The sequence below is a fragment of the Crotalus tigris genome, unplaced genomic scaffold, assembly GCF_016545835.1.
Source record: "Crotalus tigris isolate CLP2741 ecotype Arizona unplaced genomic scaffold, ASM1654583v1 scf7180000017614.5298720, whole genome shotgun sequence".
In the NCBI taxonomy this organism is placed as follows: domain Eukaryota; kingdom Metazoa; phylum Chordata; class Lepidosauria; order Squamata; family Viperidae; genus Crotalus; species Crotalus tigris.
In genome coordinates, this window is record NW_024096513.1 from 2428953 (window position 1) to 2450238 (window position 21286).

Sequence of the window (21286 nt, forward strand, 5' to 3'; positions counted from 1 at the left end):
ATTTTTCTGGTCTATTAGTTTAGTCACTTTATCAATGGGCATCTTCCATGCCGAGCCTCGCAAATGAAACCCAGACAGGGATTTTTATGGACACTTCCAGGAAGCTCATTCAATTGCATGGCAGGAAATGACAAATTCATTAGCCCGGCTTTAACAGCCCTTGAAAAGTTTATCTGAGCTCCGAACACATGAGCAAGACTGATAGGAGGGGCTACACGGAGCTGCCACTTGGGTCTTCATGTAGCCAATTCCTTAATTTCCACAAGGGATTTATCTATGCCATTTTTTCCACACCCGTTCTTGAAAACAGATTTTTTTTTTTATCACCAACTGTTTTTAGTGTGCAGATTCAGCTGACATGGTTGAATGACAGAGTTGGTTCAACTATCGTTCGTATGGGGAAGATTGCAGCACTGCTGTAAATTGTATGAAAAAAACCCCTCTCAACTATTCTATTGTTTTATTGCTCCTTCTGCTCTGTTTTCCAATTCTAATGGAACCGGAGGAAGTTCCAAAATTAATTATGGAAGTGGCACATACAGATTGATGGGTTTCAGTCCCTTCATTTGCATCTCTTACCTTGGCAGTGGATAATTGTGTATGCGTGTGGGCTGATTAAGCACTGCAACAAAGCAATCAAGGTGATTGTATGTGTGGTTTCGTTAAGATTTTTTTAATTAACGCACGTGCAAAATATTAAAGTATCAGAGGAAAGAAAATGTTGATGCCATCATTTCTATAAAAGCATCAGCACTCACAGAGCCCCCAAAGTGATTTGCACACAGACACTTGGAGTGGTGGGGAAGGCCCGCATGGCGCAAAAGGGCTTGAAATCCGAGGAATCAGTTACAAGGAACAGTCCTAGGCAAAATTCAAAAATATAACTATATAAATATAAGTATATATTTTAAAAATGGAGTAATAGAACACCAACCTATTATAATTGCAATTCACAAAATGTATTTACATCCCCAGTAAGCTCAGATGAGGGTGATTACTCTTCAGGGCTTCATAAAGGTGGACAAGTTGGATATAAGTCTTTCTTTTTGGCTTAAGTATCTAAGAACCCTGGTGAAGCAGTGGTTAGAATGCAGTACTGCAGGCCACTTCTGCTAACTCCTGGCTTCTTGCAGTTTGGCAGTTCGAATCTCACCAGCTCAAGGTCCATCCTTCCAAGGTCAGCAAAATGAAGACCCAGATTCTTGTGGACAAGATGCTGACCCTGTAAACCACTTAGGGAGGGCTGTAAAGCACTGTGAAGTGGTATATAAGTCCCCAGACATTGCAACCGTCATATATACGTGCCCGTTACCAAGCATCCCAATTCTGATCACGTGACCATGGGGATGCTGTAATGGTGATAAGTGTGAAAAGCAGTCATGTCGCTATTTTTCAGTGCTGTTGTAGCTTCGAACAGCCACTAAACAAATGTTTATAAGTTGAGGACTACCTGTACAATCCTTCTAAAACTTAAAGGTCCATGGTGATGCAGTTGTAACTTGCCACTATCATTTATCCCTACGCAAATGATCAGGAAAAGGGACATGGCAGTAGACTCAATGAGTCCGGGTAGCTGGTTGCTCAATCACATCCCTCTTCTTGGGAGGCAGCCCTCTTCATGAGCCAGCAGGTCCACCTGGCGCTCCTTAGTTTCCATTCCTTGCAGCAGGGAACCACAAAATATTGTAGGGCTCCTCTTTGAGTCTTATGATAGGCCCAGGTAGCAATTTTGTCTCTCCTGATGCTCAGAGCACCTACCTCTTATCTCAGCCTGATCCTGTTTCTTCTGGGATCCCTTTCAGAACTTCAACCGTACGGATATTTTCTGTGACTTCCATGTTCTCAGAGGGGTCAGCAGGAAGAGAAGAATGCCTTGGGGGGGGGGGGGCTTACAGCTCTGGAAACATTCAGTTACACTTCAAAGCAGAATGTTCAACCTACTGGAATGCCTTCGGAGCCCAATAAAAATTACCACTAAATTGCAAATTTCTTTAACAGTGCAGAGGAGGAAAATTATTAAATAAAGGGAAAATAAATGCAATTTGTTTCTAGTAATTGAATTATAATTAATTAGAAATGGTATTAAATCAGGGATAGATTGACTCTGTCTTGGTCTGCTTTTCTGGGTGCAACCCTTCAGCAAAAGTTCTTGCCTTCAGATTTCCATAACCCCCCCAAAATGTAGGATTTCCCCCTAAGCTGCCAGGCTCAGTAAGCAGAGAGGCCACCTATGAGAAGCTCCCTTGTCTTGCTTGGGGGTCCCAGGGTCCCTTCCCGCAAGGTGGGCTCTCCTTTTAAAAGGGGAAGGCCCACCTCTCTTCCCCACAATCACCTTTGTTCTTCTAAGAGATGTTTCCCCATCTCTGGCTCCAGGCTCAGAGGTCAAATGGTTGATGCAACTTTGGGATCTGAAACAACAAAAATGGCAGCCGTTGATTTCTTGGAGAATGAGGTCAAGACTTTTCATGCCTCTGAAATGTGGCTCAGGGTCTCCTGAGGGAGGAGAGCGATTCGGCCACTTCAGCCCAACATAAAAAACCAGAAATCAATTACTGGGAAAGACTAGAAAAACAAAAAAATTGATCATTTTTAAAAAGTCATTTTACACTGTGTCTTGATGCACAGTGAGTGTGTGGCTCCCGAGAAAATAGATTGCTTGGTATAAATTTGCATTGAGAAAAGTTTAACGCCATTTGCCAAAGTGCAATTAAGAAATTGTTCAGCTTTGTCTTCCAGCAAGAAAGGCGAAGGATGCCAAAGGGCTCTCGGGCTGGAAAACGTACTTGTATTTTCTCATAATGGAAAAGGTAGATGAAAGAAAAAGCTCTGAGCTCAGAAATGCCAAACCACCCGTGGCTCAGAGTCCTTTCCAACAAATGAAACTGCAATTGGCCAAACACATAAATGTTCCTGGTTCTGTTAGCCCCAAATCTAAAATAAATAGAATTTACATTAATCTATAATGCTACCCTGAGACCCAGTTTGGTCTTGTGGTGAAGGCCTCACCTAGAAACCAGAAGATGGTGAGTTTTAGTCGCACCTTATGCAAAAAGCTGGCTGGGTGACTTTGGGTCAATCACCAGGAAACTGGGAGTTCTAGTCCTGTCTTAGGCACGAAAGCCAGCTGGACGAGTCTTTGCCAGTCTCCAGGAGACATGGAGCTCCAGTCCTACCTTAGCCAAGAAAGTCACTGGGTGACTGGATCAATTACCAGGGGCTGGTGAGTTCTAGTCCAGCCTTAGCTAGGAGAGCCATCTGGGTGACTTTGGGTCAGTCACTCCAACCCAACCCAACCCATCTCATAGGGTTGCTGTTGTTGTAAAGAAAGTAGTAGTAGGAGGAAGGAGTATTAGGTATGTTTGCTTCCTTGAAAAATAAAATAATAAAATAAAATAAAATGATATAACATGATAAAACAATACAATATAATAATAAAATAAAATAAAATATAAAATAATAAAATAAAATAAATAAAATACAATACAATAAAATGTAGATCTCCCCCCGATGTGCTGGCTCAGTGGGGGAAACAGAAGAGGTGGTCTCAGGCAGGACTTTTTCAGTCTCTTTTGGCTGACCAGGCAACATTTGTATAACGGGAGACCCCCCGTGTCCTTGCTAACATCTCTTCTCTCTCTGCGCCCACCTTCCCTTTTTCCTTGCTCCTTTTCATTTAATTGGTACTTCCTTAGTTCAGGAGGCGAAGGGAGGGAGGTCATCTCCCTGGGAATTCTGAGGGCTTTTTGACTTCATCCCTGCAGGCTAAAGTGTCAGTTGGTGACAGTTATCAGAGTGAAGATGCCTTCCTGGGGCTCCCGGACTCTGGGGGACCTTCCCTCTTTTTGTAGCCAACCCTTAGAGGGGTAAGTAAGGGTGAGAGATTGGGATAGGCTGAGGGTGGGGTTGAAGGCGAGAGGGTTAGAGTGAGGGTGAAAGGGGTAGGGGGAGGTTGAGGGACAGGGAGGAGAATGGTTATGGGGAAGGGGTCCTTTTTTGCATGGAAACCATAGCTCTTTGGATGTGGATTGCCTCTTATGTTCACAGCATGCGTGCATACTTGCCACTTGCACAAATGGAGATTGCTGGACTAGAAGACCTCCAAGGTCCCTTCCAGTCCTATTTTGTAGATAGAATAGAATGGTTAGAATTCTTTATTGGCCAAGTGCGATTGGACACACAAGAATTTGTTTTTGTGCATAAGCTCCCAGTGTACGTACAAGTAAGATAATCATGCACATATACAATACTGTATGAAAATAAATTGTGAAATACAACACTTCATCATAAATCATAAGATGCAACTCTTAGTGATAGAGAAACTTCCTAAGAGTGAGGACAATTCACCAGTGGAACAGCTTGCCCTCAGAAATCATGGATACTCCATCACAGGTGGCTTTTAAGAAGAGACTAGACAGCCACTTGTCCCAGATGGTATGGGTTCTCCTGCTTGAGTGGGGGGCTGGACTAGAAGACCTCCAAGGTCCCTTCTATTCTATTCTATTCTATTCTATTCTATTCTATTCTATTCTATTCTATTCTATTCTATTCTATTCTATTCTATGTCTTGTTTAGTTGCAGTTCTAACCTGATAGTTTATTTATATTAGTTTACATATAGTAGCTGATCCAGTTTTACTTTATTAATAGATTGTTACATTTTGAATAAACTTACTTGCCTTTTGTGATACTACTTTCTTTAAATGTGCTCATCTCATTTATGCATTCCCTTCTTAAGACTGCCTTCATAGCATCCCACCTTATTCTTGTTGATGTTCCATTTCTATTATTTTCTTGCAGCTGCATTGTATAATAACATAGTATTAAAATGCCAATTATAAGTAAATGGGATAATCTCTTCTAATTGAAACATAATAATCAGCAGAGCATGGTGTGATATAAGTATGGGGGCAATTTTAACCTGTTGAAAAAAAATTGAAGAAGTTTTTGATCTTCATACTTATCTATCCTAGAGTGGGATTTATATCTAGCTGAATGAAATGTGTTTCTTTGTTGTAAGATTTATAATTGTACATGAATCAATAAATCCATGACTATGCAATCCATTTTGAAATCTGTTAAACATTGCAGGTTTTAATGCAACAATTATTGAAGTCTCCTATTGTAAAATTCATAATCTTTGGTAAGTAACCAATCTGACCCTGATTAGGAACATATGTAAAAGCTAGAATTAATATCTTATGACCAAATTTCACATATATAATTATATTACCTTGCTGTTTATATGTACACTGAGAGCTATGCACCAGAGACAAATTCCTTGTGTTTCTAATCACACTTAGCCAATAAAGAATATTCTATTCTATTCTATTCTATTCTATTCTATTCTATTCTATTCTATTCTATTCTATTCTATTCTATTCTATTCCAGCACACACATATGAACAGAACAGAACAGAGTACTTTATTGGCCAAGTGTGATTAGATACACAAAGAACTTGTTTCTGGTGCATAGCTCTCAGTGTACATAATATAAACAACAAAGTAATATAATCAGTGTACATAAAAACGTACAAACAGCATGTATATGCAAACAACACGGTAATGTAAGATACCAATAGGGAAAGGCAGTACAAAAGATGAGAAGGATAATAGTAATACAGCCTTTCTACATAGGTAAATATCCTTAGATATAAGATAGTACTGTGATAATTACATGTACAGTACATATACATATTTTATATTATTTTATCTTTAATAGATAAAAATGAAAAGATGCTACATTTTTTTAGAATTCAGTAGCTTGCATGACCATTTCTAGCAGAAATGAAGGTAATTTAAAGGATTCAATAAATCAATATATCTAAAAATTATTCCTTTTTAAATTTAATTTCTTAAATTAACAGCTTTCAGAACAAGCATTTGTATCTATAAAAATGTCCAAAGCAACACTATATATATTTCTTTTCTCCCAAACCATACATTTTCTGAGAAAATAGAGAGAATATTGTTTTTCTGGAGCTGTTTCAAATTTCAAAAATCTCAAATCTTCGACTTATGTCATATATTCTACATATGTCATATAGTCACAGTCACCTGATTTTAATCTGGGGACCTGGCAACAGGTTCACACTTCTGAGAGTTGGTGTCCTACATCTTGTGATTGCCTCTTGTGACCTTCTCTGGAAATCAGTGGGGAAGGTTGCAAATCACTCTGGTAAGTTTCCTACACCTTGTACTCTTGTAGCCACTCCAAGCTCTGCCAGACTCATGCTGTGTTGGTCATGTGCACGTCCCCACACATCCCCCTCCCCCCTTCTCCCCCCCCACCGGCAGCAGCCCCTTACATGCCCTCCAGCTAAATGGTGGTGGATTTAATTGTTCTGTTGTTTATTTCTTGCTAGTTGCTTAACTGCTCTTCATTAAAATATAATTTCAAAAATCCTTCAAAAATTATCCGAAACAGTTGTCTCCAAATTCAATATGGTAACCTTTATCCTATTCCTTTCTGCTGTTCTCTTTTATTTTTCTCCAACTTGTGGATTGCTTCTCCTTTCAAATGGGCAATTCTTTTTTATGCAAAGAAGCTTATTTTAATTTAATTTAATTTTTTAATGTAAAAATCTTCCCCTTTCAGACACACAACTCTCCTTTATGTAAAACAATTCCCTAGAGTCATCTGCTTTGCAAAATTACTAATTGCCACCCTGTCTCTTTCCTCTTGTAGCTCCTTTGTTACATATTGCTTATTCTAGTCAATTAATTTCCTCTCCATTAACCTGTACCTGTCTTCCTGTTGTCCATTCTTTCACCTAAGTGGTCGAGCCTCTTAATCATTCTTTTTCTAAATCTTAACTGTGTTTGCGATAGTTATTGTAATCTTTTTTGTTTTATTTTGTTTTGTTTGTTTCTAGCTAAGGAGCCATCATTTCCCTATCAGCCAAAACAACCAGCTTGGTTGGCTACATTAATTTCACTATAAAACCATCTTCTCTTTTTTGACCAAATCGAAGACTGCAGAACTGTTTCTTTCTTACAGCCAACCATGCAGGATAGCCTGGAGTAGTTCTGAGTAATCAGGATAGCAAAATCCAACATTTTGTAACCAAGCTATACAAAGGTCTCAAGAGAAGAGATAAATTTGTACAAGAATGAAAGCTCATTGCAGCATTATTGCGGTAAGAGACACTGAAAATAACTTGTACAGCAAGAGAATGTGATGACACGACACAGCACACTATAACCTGCTACTGAATCAACAGGTTCCCTTTCCTGCAAAATATGCTGAATAATAAATTAATGACAATAATACTTCAGCAACAAGAACAAAACAAAATCAAGGGAAAATCAGAGTTAATTACGCTTAACGTGGGTCAGTCAGCATCTTGCATGAAACCAAGTTGAGGGGGATGGATAAGCCTTTAGAGAATAGACTCAAGATCCAGACTTTGACAGATTTGAATCCTAAGCCCTATCCAACAAAATGTAATTCAGTGGTGAGAAAAGTAGGTAAGAAAAATCAAATCTGTAGGTATAAAATATGTGGTACCTGGCTCAACAGCAATAATTATGAGAGGGAGTTAGGTATCTTAGTAGACCATCACTTCAGTATGAGCCAGCCATGTGCTGCAGCTGCCAAAAAAGCCAATGCAGTCCTGAGCTGCATCAACAGGAATAAAATCGAGATCTCGTGAAGTGCTAGTATCATTTTATAAGGCCTTGGTAAGACCACCCTTGGAATACTGCATCCAGTTCTGGTTGCCATGATAGCGAAAAGATGCTGAGATCCTAGAAAGTGTGCAGAGAAGAGCAACAAAGATGATTAGGGGGATGGAGGCTAAACTGAACCATGAACAGTTAAGGGAACTAAGTATGTCTAGCCTATGAAAAAGATGTAAAGCGTGGAAGATTTTTAAAGAGAGAGCGGCTTGATTTCAGAAGCTGGGGGTGCTCCCTCACTGGAGATTTTGAAGAAGAGATTGGACCGCCATTTGTCTGGAATGGTATGAGGTCTCCCACTCAAGCAGGGGGTTGGACTAGATGACCTCCAAGGTCCCTTCCAATCAGATTATTCTATGTTCTAAGAGCCTTCAAGTTATCTGTGATCAGAAAGCCAATGGCAAAATCAGTATGAAGGAGCAGGGAAAGAGAGCCGAGTAGAGAAAAGAAATCTGGCTGTTTGGGGTGTTATCATTCATCAGTAACCATATTTATTGCTTTCAGCTGACCAACGTGTTCTGGCTCATGCTTTTTCTAGCTTAGGATATCTGATTTCAGAGGTGGACTGTCTGGAATTTATGCATAAAAAGGAGGCCTGTTGCTCTGTACAGGTGGAGTAAGCGAGTGCATAAGATGCTTCTAGCATCTAGATTCTGGGAAAGGAAGGCCAAGGGCCCCCTGATCCCATAGTCTTTAGAGCCCTAGCACATCGCCACAGTGTGATCCTTTTACCACTTACAGATCTACAAGGAATTATTTCTAAATGGTAAATGGGTATCTTGCAAACCCCAAAGAAAAGACACTTGAACCGCTTGCTGGATGAGGATGGTTAGTGAAATGCAGCCTCAGCAGCCTTCCAGTTGATCCTGACTTCTTTCACTGAGGCAGAAGTTGAAATTCAATTTGGGGACTGTCAGCTTAGTAAAGGGGTGATATCCTAGTAAATATACTGAAACTCCAAATTAGAGGACAAAATTGCTCAGCCAGGGAGCTGTTTGTCGGAACTCGGGAGGGACTTCTCGACGGAAGAGATGTCACATTAAGAACGCTAATGCTTGGGATGAAAAATGGCCATCGTCCACAAAATGGCTTTGTGGTGTCACTTCTCGTTGGGCAGCTTTGGAGATAGATGTCCTGGGCTGCAAATAGGCTGTAGAGTCAGCAGTTGGAAATGTAATCGGGCAGGGGATGATTTCAAGGAGCAAAATTACCTCTGTTGTGTGAGTTGCATGGGCGGATGTTCAAATGCTCCTCTAGTCTAGAGGCTACTTCCAGCTCGTTGTACAAATTAATATGGACACACAAACACACCAGGTACACCAGTGACTGCTTTACAGCACTGAGTCAGTCCACAGTTGCTTGCTGGATGCAGGGATACCTGCTCTGAATGGGTCTTGGGGGGGGGATTAACTGCAGAGAGCAGACTCAACCTAGCATTTTCAAGGGGAAAAGCAGAGGTCACAAATGAACTAATAATAATAATTTTTATTATGGTCACAGACCACATCTGCCTATCCCAAGTCCTTGGAAAGGACTCAACAGGTAGACAAAAACCCAAATCCAGTCTGAACATCCAGTTGACTGTGCAATGAATCATAATAATAAAAGATAAAACAATATATTACAACTAGGGATGGACTGTCAGTGGGCAGCCAAAGTCTACTTAATTTTGCAGATAGTATAACAAAATTTAGCTATGTTCAAAGGAACTATATCGTACTGATCTGATAACAATAATTTACTGCTATCATGTCTCCCCTATTTCTTTAGACTGGCCAAACCCAAGTCCCACAGCCGTTCTTCGTATGTCTTAGCCTCCAGGCCTTTGATCATCTTAGTTGCTCTTCTCTGAATTTTTTCCAGACTCTCAACATCCTTTTTGTGATATGGTGACCAAAATTGGCTGCAGCATTCCAGGTGTATACTAGGGTTTTATAAAGCGGTACTAATACCTTACGAGATCTTGATTCTATGCCTCTGTTTATACAACCCAGGATTGTATTAGCTTTCTTGGCTGCTACTCGGTCAGCTTTGCAAAAATCTTACATCTAGTTACCAATGGCTGAATTTGCACAACAGACAGACCGACAGAACACCATAAGAGAGTTTGTTTGCACAGCATTTTAGACGCACAGAGCACATAAATCTGCTAATTTGGGTCTAGGATAATAAAGTCTGAATTAGCTTTATTGCAAAGTGTACACATTTCTCCAGAGGCACGTGTTTCCTCATGTGGTTCTCCTATATAGTGTTTGGAGTTTAGGAGCCTCAGTTGTCCTCCACTTCCTTCTGTCCCTCTTCTGCACACTCCTTGTCTCTGTATTTATATCTGTCTTCCAAAAATATACCATGTAATACATTTCCAAAATTATCCCATGACTCACCTACATCTTTTAATCTCTCCGTTCAAAGAATATGCTCCAATATCGGTACAGAGATTGGCAATCTTCTGTAAACCTATATCCTATTTTGTTTGTTTGTTTGTTTTAAAGAAAAATCTCTTAGATTACAACATGGATCTTTTGAAGGGGAAAACGTGTGGAAATCACTAACTCCTGGCAGATAAGTCCTGACAAATGGTTCTCGACAAACAAATTCTTTATCTTCCACAGGTGATCTAATGTGCCTGGGTACAGCAGGATAAGCGGCATCCTGTGGCAGAATAAGTTACTGGAAAAAGAGCTGAGGAAGGGAGAAGGTGCTACAGAAGATAAAAAGACGTTTGCAATCAATTGCTGAAAGGGAAAACCAGTCTGTGGCAGAAAGTAAAACAAAACAAAGGGCAGAGAAGATAGAAAGAAGAACAAGGCACTAAAAGAAGGGCTACGAGAAAGTAAACTCTACGAAGAAATTATAGGCAATGTTCAACTTTAAGAGAAGACTGAGGGAGGTATTTTCTCCTTCTTGTGATCACACTTACGACCAAAATTGAGCCCAGATTTCTGTTGCTAAGCAAGACAGTTGTTAAGACTGTTGCCCCATTTTATGACCTTTCTTGCCACAGATGTTAAGTGAATCACTGCAGTTGTTAATAACATGGTGTCAACGCTGCTAACATTGGATGTTCTTGCTTTGACAACATATGGAGATGCAGCCATTTTCCTTCTTAAGTTTTACTCTTAGAATTAGAGTTAGAATTAGATGATACTGGGGGGGGGGGGAGGAGGAATGTGCATGGGAGTCTAGTTAGATATGACAATATGGTAAGTAGGGTGAGAACCAAGGTTTTTTGAAATATGAGATGATAAGAAATGGCCTTTGGGTTGAAGAACTGGAGGGAAAGCCTGCATTTCAAACTAATTGGAGAATGTGATTTATGGCAGTTAATTAGAGGAGGGAATTGTGCTTTGATACTATGTCCTTGGGAGGGGAATTCAGATTTTGGCTTGGCCTATGTACCTGCCGATGCTATGCTACTCGAATAAAGATTCTTTAAGGTATACAATGCCTCAAAGTTCTTTGAAGAGTTTCATCTGTCGGAACCATGACACATGGTTGTTAAGTGTCTTCCCCACAGACTTTGTTTGTCAGAAGGTTGCAAAAGGGGATCACATGACCTGCAACCGTCATAAATAGGAGTCAGTTACCAAGCATCTGAATTTTGATCACGTGACCAAGGGGATACTGCAACAGTCATAAGGGTGAAAAATGTCAGTCTTTTCAGTGCCGTTGTAACTTGGAACGGATACCAAACGAAAGGTTATAAATTGAGAACTAACAGTATCTTAAATAACATTTAACCAGACTGAGTTTGAAACAGAATTGTCTATAAATGATGGACACGTGACTGCTAAAATGTATAAGCCGCAATTGACATTTAAAACAGAAGAAAAACAAGGGAAAGAATGTACGACAAAATGAACTAAAATTTTAGGTATAATATATGCACACTGAGAATGTGGTTGAAAGGTATAATATATGCACACCGAGAATGTGGTCGAAATACACACTACATTGTAATCTTAAGGAGAATTTTTATAAAATGATGCCTTGTAGGTCTACGCCACCAGAGAGATTGTCTAGAATGTTGAAAATGTGAACAACAACAAGGGACATTCTGTCATGTTTGGTGGATGTAAAAAATCCAGAAAATTATGGATTCCAATGCATACCTTCTCAAAGGAATTTAAAGATTAATATGCAATTGAATCCAGGAGCTTTTCTTTTGGGATTGATAGATAAACATTTGGAAAAGAGACACAATAACTGCAGTGAAATTATTATATCCTTCACAAAAAAATCCTCAGGTAGGGCCGATGGGCTGGGTGGTGGACATGCACGGCTGCAACCTCCAAAGAGGACAGCCAAGAGCTGACACAGAAGGTGGCAGATTCTCCAATTATTGCGCTACTGGTTAAGGCTCCTGCAGCCCATTTGGACTGCAGTTGCTGTTGAACTGACCTTTAGCAGAAGTTGCTTTTGCTGATCTAATGATGCAAATCTCATTTTGATTTCTCTTGGCCGGGTTCTGGTCAAACCCACAAAGAGAAGGCCAAGATAGTAAGCAGAAGAGTTGTGATGCGTCAGTTAATTTCCTTGCAGAGGAAGCAGAAGAGTTGCTGTTAACTCAAACAGTGGAACTGCTTGCCTTCAGAAGTTGTGGGTGCTCCATCACTGGAGGTTTGCAAGAAGAGTTTGGACTGCCATTTGTCCGGGATGGTATAGGATCTCCTGCTTGAGCAGAGGGTTGGACTAGAAGACCTCCAAGGTCTTGTCCAACTCTGTTATTCTGTACTCTGTATTCTCTATTCTGTTTCTACATCCAGACTAGCAAGAGCAGATTTGAATGTCATCATGGTTTTACTTGTAGAGGACATGGAGAGGCAGGTAGATCTTGGAAGGTCCAGGAAAGGGGACTGGAGGAAATTGAGTGGCTTCTTTTGAATCTGACTTGACAAGAAGGGCCAGAAAATCTAGAGCAGGCATGTCAAACTTGCGACGTCACGTGACGTCGCGCGATGTATTGGAGCTTTTTCTCCATTGCCGGCAATGGGGTGGGTGCGGTTTTAGGATGATGCATCCGGCCCGTAGGCCGGCAGTTTGACATGCCTGATCTAGAGGAAGTAGTAGCTCACAGGCAGGCAAGCAGGCAGGCATGAAATGGGAATGAGGAAGGAGGGAAGGAAGGAAAAAAGGAAAGAAAGATGTTCATTAACATCTTTTTCTCCTCCAAGTGTTATCATTGATTTACATAGCAGTGATACAGCAGTATTCCAATATTTGAGGGGTTCCTTCAAAGACAAGGGGGTCAAATTATTTTGCAAAGCGCCAGAAGGCAAGACAAGAAACTAACCAAGGAGAGAAGCAACCTAGAACTAAGGGGAAAATTCCCAGCCGTGAGACCAATCAATGGTCTTCGGCTTGAGCAATGGGTTGGATTAGAAGACCTCCAAGAACCCTTCCAACTCTATTATTCTATGTTCTACGTCATATAACTTATACATTATGAATTTATGTTATGATATGGAAATGGTATTTTTATGGCCAATACGTATTACGATGTAACAATAAATATTGCAAAAATTAATCAGTGTTTACTTCCTTACTGTAGCAGCCACTAATTTAGGAGAGATAGTCCAGTGTTCTCCGTCTTCAAGGACAGCTACACACAAGCGATGTGCTGTTTGCTCTCTCTTAGCTCAACAACGTTGGTCTGTAAAGACATTCCATCGACTGAAAGATGGCTTTGCTAGGCTTTGATGCCCCTGAAAACCCTTTGTTTAACAGATTTTATATTACGGCTGCTCTGTGTATATTTTGGCACCATTTGGCAGTCCTTTGTTTGCACTGTAGCTGTACTTTGTGCTCTGACCTCCTTTCCTTTTCCTGGCAGGGAGAGAAAAAGTCTCCCTCTGCAGATGGTCACCTTGGGCAGGCCTCAATCCCTTTCCAGATCTCCTCAGAAGCAGGAGTCCCAGCAGTCCCACACCTCAGGGCCTCTAATCCGAGAGGATTAGTTTCAAAAATAGCAGAAATGGGTGTCTGATCGGCATCGCTTCATTCTGCTGACAAGCTCTGAGACATCTGAAACGCTCTGATTTCCAAACGGGGCAGGATTTATTACGAAGGGAAAAACAAATGCCTGTCGCTCATATCATCAGCCTTCAGGTGTTGAATGCAGATTATTTGAGGGTCTTTTAATGTGTTTGGATGACTATTTAAAGTCTGGCTGGCTGGGAGATTCCAGCACTGCTGTGAAAGAGTCTGGGCACAGGCTGGCAGCCTACTTGGCTGAAGGACCAAGCAGTCTCAGCAGGAGCAGAAACTGCTCTGGCAACTTGCAAGACCAGGGAAGCCTGGAGGACAGTCCCAACTGAAGCCCTGCAGCAAAACAGAAGAAGGTGAAAATGGTCTTGTTCTTCAGCCATTCTCTCCCAAGTGGGAAAAATACCCAGTTCCTAAAACATGTGAAGAACAGTTGCAGTAATTGGTATATCTAGTCAAAGAAGGACGAGGGGTGACACGATAGCAGTATTCCAGTATTTGAGGGGCTCCTACAAAGACGAGGAGGTCAACCTTTTCTCCAAAGAACCAGAAGGCAGGACAAGAAGCAACGGATGGAAACTAATCAAGGAGAGAAGCAACCTAGAACTAAAGAGAAACTTCCTGACAGTTAGAACAATTAACCAGTGGAATGGCTTCCCTACAGAAGTTGTGGGTGCTCCATTACTTGTGGAGGTTTTCAAGAAGAGACTGGACAGCCATTTGTCCAGAACAAGTCTGGGGTCTTCTGTTTGTGCAGAGGGTAGGACTAGAAGCTCTCCAAGGTCCCTTCCAACTCTGTTATTCTTTTACACTATTATTCTGTTTACAATTTCTAGTGGCCCTTGATCTGGCTCAGTGGCCCATCCGCAGCACTGGCTGGGATCGTCTCAAGAACAGCAGAAGTGCAGGGAACCCCCGTCTTCCTGGGAAAATTAAGGAGAAAGAAAGGCCCTGCCAGAAATGGGAATCTTTTCTCGGGCTGAGAAAGATCCCGAATGGGCCATTTTAGTCATATTTCTAACCCTAAAAAACAAAAACAGTAAGAGACTTCCCTGTAAAAGCCCCCTTTCTTGTTCTTAAAGGGAATTTGGTCTAAGCAAAACAATGTTTCACTTTCAAAATCAGTTTTTTAAGCTGGATTCTCATATATGCATAATTAGCACATGACGCTATACTGTGTCAGTTCTGCCAGCTCCTTCAGTACCCCAGGATGTAATCCATTGGGTCCTAGTGATTTGAGCTCGTTTAGGGTAGACAAGTGTTGTCTTACCATTTTCTTACCTGTTTTGACTTGTATTTCTAATTTGTTTTTTACGCTTCTGCTTTTGATAGGTTGGACTATGTTTAACCTTTTGCAATTGGCTCAGGAATTCTGGGAATTGATGTCCACGAGTCATAAAAGAGGCAAGGTTGCCTACCCCTGCCCTAGATATACTTGAACAGTGGCCAGCTCAGTGGGTGAATTAACCACCCAACGGCCGTATTAAGCGTTTGTAAAAGAATGGTTGGCAGGAAGCAAAGAAGAGGAGAGTCCACTGCAGATGTTGCCTTGTTCTTGTCTGGCTTTGTCTGAGCACTGTGGCTGCTTGTGCAGAGATCCTGGCTGTTCCCTTTTGTCTGTCCCAAGGATACCTTGTCCTCTGGCTTCTGTTCTGGGTGGTTCACACCAAAGGATGGTGAAGCTGAGGGCTGCCCAAATGCAAGAGACGTTCTCATCCATCTTTATGATGTGTTCTTTCTCTTTCCAAAGAAGTTACGATAGAAAGAGTATCTTAATTAATGTGTGAAGAGCTGAAGCAAATCCTTATGCGTGACCGTCGATGTATGAAAAAGTCCAGTAAAATATATGTTAAGGTAAATTTCTCCCCTAAAACAAATGCTGGGATTTCCTCTACATCTTGTGTCATTATTAACATTTAAAGGGAAAAATGAAAGGATGTCTGAAGTTTGAAAGCCTTTCTTTATTTGAAAATGGCAGAGAAGTTGGGTTCAGGCCAAGTAATTAGGCACCAAATTTGAAATGAAATGTCTCTGTTGAAATGAGAGTTTAAATGAATTAGCTGTATCTTTCACTGGCTTTGAAAGAGCTGCTTAATTTTAAAAAGCTAGGTGTAATCTGAGTTTGGCATGTACAACTTAATTATAGGCAGTCTTGACAACCAACAAAAAAGGCACTCCCATCTGGGCTGGCCTGTTCAACTTCGGAGCTCCGTTAATTATTTCACAAGTATTGGAATTGCTTTCTAATTAATTTTCTGTGTTCGACCCAGTTGTAGGTCTGCGGAAATGAGGTTACTTGGCGTGATCCTTTTCACTGAGTTATGGAAGTTCAAGTTTAAACTGCTTAGCTGGGAAGGTTCTGCAAGGATTTATGGCTGCTGACGACTTGCTTTCGAATTCCCTTCCTGGAACAGGGAACGGCCAACCTGAACGATCCTTGCCTGCCTGGCTTGAAGAGGGAGCAAAACGTTTGGCATGGAATCAATGGCAACGGCGACCTTGGAAACGGGAGACAAACTTCTGAATCCTTTAAAAGAAGCCTTTAATGGCTTAATCAGCCCAGCCTTTTATTTAAAAGCTGCTTCTTTAAAAACAGCACTTGTTTTTCTTGTCATAAAATAAATCCCAAGACTTGCATCTTTCAATGGTGCTGGGACTTTCAGCTTTCCAGGGAACAGATGTTGAGGACCGACTCCTGCGTGAGTCTGTGTCCGGCTTCTCCCAACACCTGGCTGGCCCTCTCCCCCTCCACAGCTTTGACTCTTTACGATGGGGAGCAACATTTGAAGGAGAGTCCATACCAGTATTCTTATCCTTAGGAACAAATTCTCCTTTAAATGAGTAACCCTGCCTTTCTCCAAACCCTCCTCTGCCCAGTAGGAAAATACAGAACGCAAGATGAGGAATCCGCAGGATGTAAAAAGAGTCCTTGACTTACAGCCATTTGTTTAGTGACCATTTCAAAGCTACAACAGCACTGAAAAAGTGACTGATGACTTTTTTCCACTGATGGCCATTGCAGCATCCCATTGTTACGTGATCAAAATTAGGACCCTTGGCAACTGACTCAAGTCTTATGACCGTTTCTAAGTTCCGGGATCATGTGAGTCAGCCTTTGTGAGTTACCGACAATTAAAGTCAACGGGGAAGCCAGATTCACTTAACAACCTTATTATTAACTTAACAACTGCAGCGATTCACGTAACAACTGTGGCCAGAGAGATTGTAAAATGGGACAAAACTCATGTAGCAAATGAGACATTTTGGGGCTTCCTTATGATTGTAAGTCAAGGACTACCTGTAAAATGTGAGGCTGGCATATTTGTTCTCCGTGTCTTCACCCATCCAGGCCTCAGATGCTGCCCAGCGCATAAATTGGAGCTGTACGTGTCATTCGTGCCTTGAAGCCTATTTGCATTTGGAAATGTTAATACAAAAAAAAAATCCCCTATAGATATGTTATGGCTCTTTTGACATATGGGAACCTCAGCTAATGCAAAGGTTGTGGGAATCTTGATCCAGAGGGGAAGCAGTTGGGGGGTGCTCTTTGGCTTATTTTCCCACCTGTAAAATAGAAAGGAGGAAGCCCATTTATTATTATTTCCATGTTTTAAGTCCAAACTGGTACAAAAGAACAGAGCGAGGTGGAACATTTGTTCCACAAACTTTTAATCAAAGCTTCCCATGGACAGGGCAGCACTTTACTCCAAGGCACCAGCTTCAGTCTGGGCATGGAAAGGACCTTGGTAGAACGAGGGGGACAGGTGGATGAAGCTGCTGCTCTTTGACCTCTCCTTCAAGGCCTGGAAGAGGGAGGATTCTCTTTCCCAAGTTAAGGCATCATCTCTGATGGAAGAGCATCCCTTTGTGCCAGCGTTCACAAGAACTGGGGCGCTCAGAAAGGATCAGAAGAAAGAGATACCGACAAGATACATTTCAGTTGCTAGAACAATTTGCACAATGTGCAAATGAGTGAAACTGGTTCTCCCATCTGAGGAAACTTGTCCTTCACAAAGTGAAACATTAATGTCATTCTGAATTGCCTAATTGAGTTGGAGAACTGAGCTTGGTGAGGATTTGCAGATGTCCCTCTCTTTCCAAGTATAATTAATGTAACTCCAATGTAAATGACACTTAAGATCCCTTTCAGAACTTTGCATTCATGAATTTATTACATGGTGGAGACAGACACTGGAGGGGAGGAAGCGGACATCTTTTGGTCCACCACCCTTGGCAAGTCTGCATGGAGCAGATTTTTCAGGATTTCATCGCTTTGTTTTCCCTCAAAAGTGCAGCCCTTTAGGAGGAGAGCAAGCAAGGGGAACTTTGGCATCAGCCTCTCTGGAGATTTATTTCAATAAATGTGGATTAAATAGTGCATGGTGGCAGTGTGTGTGCATGTGTGTAAGAGAGCGAGAGCAAGAGAGCGAGAGAGAGAGAGAGAGAGAGAGAGAGAGAGAGAGAGAGAGAGAAAGAGAGAGAGAGAAAGAGAGAGAGAGATAGAGAGAGAGAGAGAGAGTTTTTCTGATCTTCATTTATAGGAAACAGATTATCTTGTGAAAAGTGGACATCAATTGTAAGGTGACGCCAGTTAACTATCTTCACTTCTCCCACATCAACATCAAAAAAGTTTCTTCTGAGTCAAATGATTAAAATATTCTGTTTTAATTTCAAACTACAACCAAAATGGTCTTTTTTTTAAAAAAAATCAAAATAATTTAAATAAACTATTTTCCATTCTGAATTCTCCCATCATAAGATGATTAATAGATCATTTTAGGATCCATTTTAAACCTTGTTTGGATTGATTTAGAGATCTTTCTCTACCTTCAGTTCAGCCCTCAAGTCTTACTTTGGAAAGCTAAATGTCCTATCAACTAGTAGTGAAGATCAATGAATGACTATAACTTTTTTTTTCCTCTTTGGTTTTGTGGGAACAATCCAGAGAAAGAAATATTTTGGGACCTAGGCTGAGAGGAATCCCATGCTTAAGCCCCAGTAACTAAAGTTATGGGGGCTTACTCCCTTAGGGCTTGACAGACAAAGCAGAGAAAAACCAACCAACGAAAGAGTATTTAGTCTTTCACGTTTTGTGCAATGCATTGAAGGGACCATGTCTACAGGATCTGATATATAGGCAGATGCACTATGGAACAGCCCCTCTCCTGCCTCTCTTCCCTTCCCAAGCAGTGATTTGCCTCAGAGACAGAATGCCTCTGTAATACCACCCCTGTTTACACAACCTGCTTAGCAAGACTGTCAAAAACCTAATGGCTGCATTCACATTACATGCTAAGCTTGGTTGGTTTGATCTTTGTGACTTGGTGTGCTGTGCCAACCTAGGCTGCTTAGTTAATTTATGGTTCACTGTATTCTATGAACTACAAATGGATTAACTCAGTAACAGGCTAACTTAGTTCCCCAACTCCCACTCCTGCTTTTCCTCCTCCTCTTTCCAGGATCCAATCAACGCATGCTAATTTGGGCAGAGTGACAATATAAATCGTACTGAAGCAACACAACTGTGTCACTGCAGAACTGGAAATGGTTTCCAACTGCTGAAAGATGAGAATTTCTGTGACTTGATGTTCAATCAGAAAGCAAAAGTTGCATCTTGTTAGCCCCGTAATTTTGCATGCAATGCTTATTTAACAATCCAAAGTTTATCATCACATTTCGAAAAACACATCATTAACTCCCTTATTTGAGCCATTACTGCTGCACCGGGACCAGCTCAGCCCAGCCCAGCCTCCAGCCCCAACTGGCTTTCCCGAAGACGCGTTTCTCAGCCCTGATTATAAACCAGAGCTGGCAAAACAGAGTGATTTAATGAAGTTTTGATACAGCTCATCAAATCCTGAAATGAGAAGTTGCAATATTAATTTAGAAACTCATTATCATTTCAATTCTACTCATTCTAAACTGCATTAATAATGGGGCAGTTCATGGCATTTCTGAAGGATGATGTATCATTCAAAGGGCAAAAATATATTTCAAAATTACATTTCATTTGACACCCAAACATCAAGCATATTTTCCGTATAACCATGTAATCAGTTCCTTTCTCTGTGTCTCTCTTCCCGTCTTGAGGTGGGGAGAGAGGCTGGGGGAGGCAAAAGCGCCCCTCCCAGAGGGAAGCACAGATCCTGGTCCAGGAAACCAAGACTTCTCTTTTCAGTCCTGCTCCCTGCCTCTAAGGAGTGAATTGCCCCTCAATTGCAGGCGATGTCTCAGTGCTCCAGGAAAGAGAGAGGTGATTTATTCTCGATAAACCTAAAGGTAGGACAAGAAACAATGGGTGGAAGCTCATCAGTTGGGAATAAAGAGGAATTTCCTAACTCTGAGAACCATTAAGCAGTTTGCTTACCAGAGTTCTGGGTGTTTCATTGCTGGAGGTTTGAAAGAAAAAACTGGACCACTTTTTTTCCCCTGAGATGGAATAAGGACTCCTGCCTTGGGCAGAAGATTGGACTAGAAGACCTCAAAAGTCTCCTCCAAATTCCTTTCTTTGACACCACAGTGCCAAAGCCACATTCGTGCCACTTGCGTTCTTTGGGATGCTATTTCCAACTCCACTCGTCTCATTTGATCCCATTTTATTTTTATTTTCAACTCCACTAAGTAGCACAGCTGCTCAAGTTGATGTTGCTAATGAACCCACGTGGCAAAGGCTTCTTAGGGAGCAAACAGAACGCAGAAGCAGACTGATTGTTTCGCAAGAGATGAAACAGTGACACAAATTGTGGGAATTGTTATTTGTTTGGATTTTTAAAGTGAAAAATTTGTACAGTTAAGTAGTAACACTTCCTCCCTCCTTGAATAAAAAGGAAGCATACAATCACATAGTGAATAACAATAGCTTAGCACATTTTCAGGCTCTTGTGATCGGGATCGGAGATCCAACTGCACCCCCAAGAGCAGAACCCCACTCCTCCTGCAAAGTGCGAAGTGACCCCCTGCCTCCTCAGCATCTCCATCTCCATCTGGCCCCAGCGGCTTTTCTGGGGAGACTGTGCCCTGTTTATCCCAAGCCTAAAATCGTGGCCACAAACACACAAAGACATCAATGCGGGGAGAGACAAGATTTAAATGCAGCAGGAATTATAGCATGTTGTCCAGATTGTTTAAAATATTTTTGCTGTCAATTTAGAGGGATTGTCTTGCTGGGGTGTGTGTGATCTATTTCCACTCACTGCAGTGCTGACTGAACAGCCAACTCATGAAGAAGAAGAAAAAATAAACCCACACAAGTTACAATAATTTAAATAATTGGGTGTTTTTTGTATATGTGACAGTGTCAGGAATACACAATGCTTATCCACAGTAAAATCCTGAGGGATGGGAGAAGCAGGAGCAGATGAATTCTTGTGAAAGAAAAATGCTATTTTTATGCAAATATCCCTCTATAATAAAATACCCAGGGAATAAAAATGGCAAGCAGCAGGATGATTTTCCACACAAGAGAGCTGCCCGATCTCGCTATCATTAATAGGACCAGATGCATAAATGAAAAGGAAGGCAGCCTGGGGGGGGGGGGGGAGGAGGAGGAGGAGGAGGAGGAGGAGGCCAAGGGTAAGGGTAAGGGAGGGTCCTGAATTTCAGGGAAGAGAGTAAGCCCTTGCTGA

The 21286-nt window shown here is 41.4% G+C and overlaps 1 long non-coding RNA gene across 1 annotated transcript in view; it reads right to left on the bottom strand.

Moving 5' to 3' along the window:
• Positions 1–562: 562 nt before the first annotated feature.
• LOC120300662 overlaps positions 563–21286 on the bottom strand; it is a 42044-nt gene continuing 21320 nt past the window's right edge. The window contains exons 3-4 of the long non-coding RNA XR_005554710.1: positions 2333–2408; positions 563–861 (exon numbers count right to left, since the gene is read on the bottom strand). This is a non-coding gene — a long non-coding RNA (uncharacterized LOC120300662). The remainder of the gene's footprint in view (positions 862–2332; positions 2409–21286) is intronic.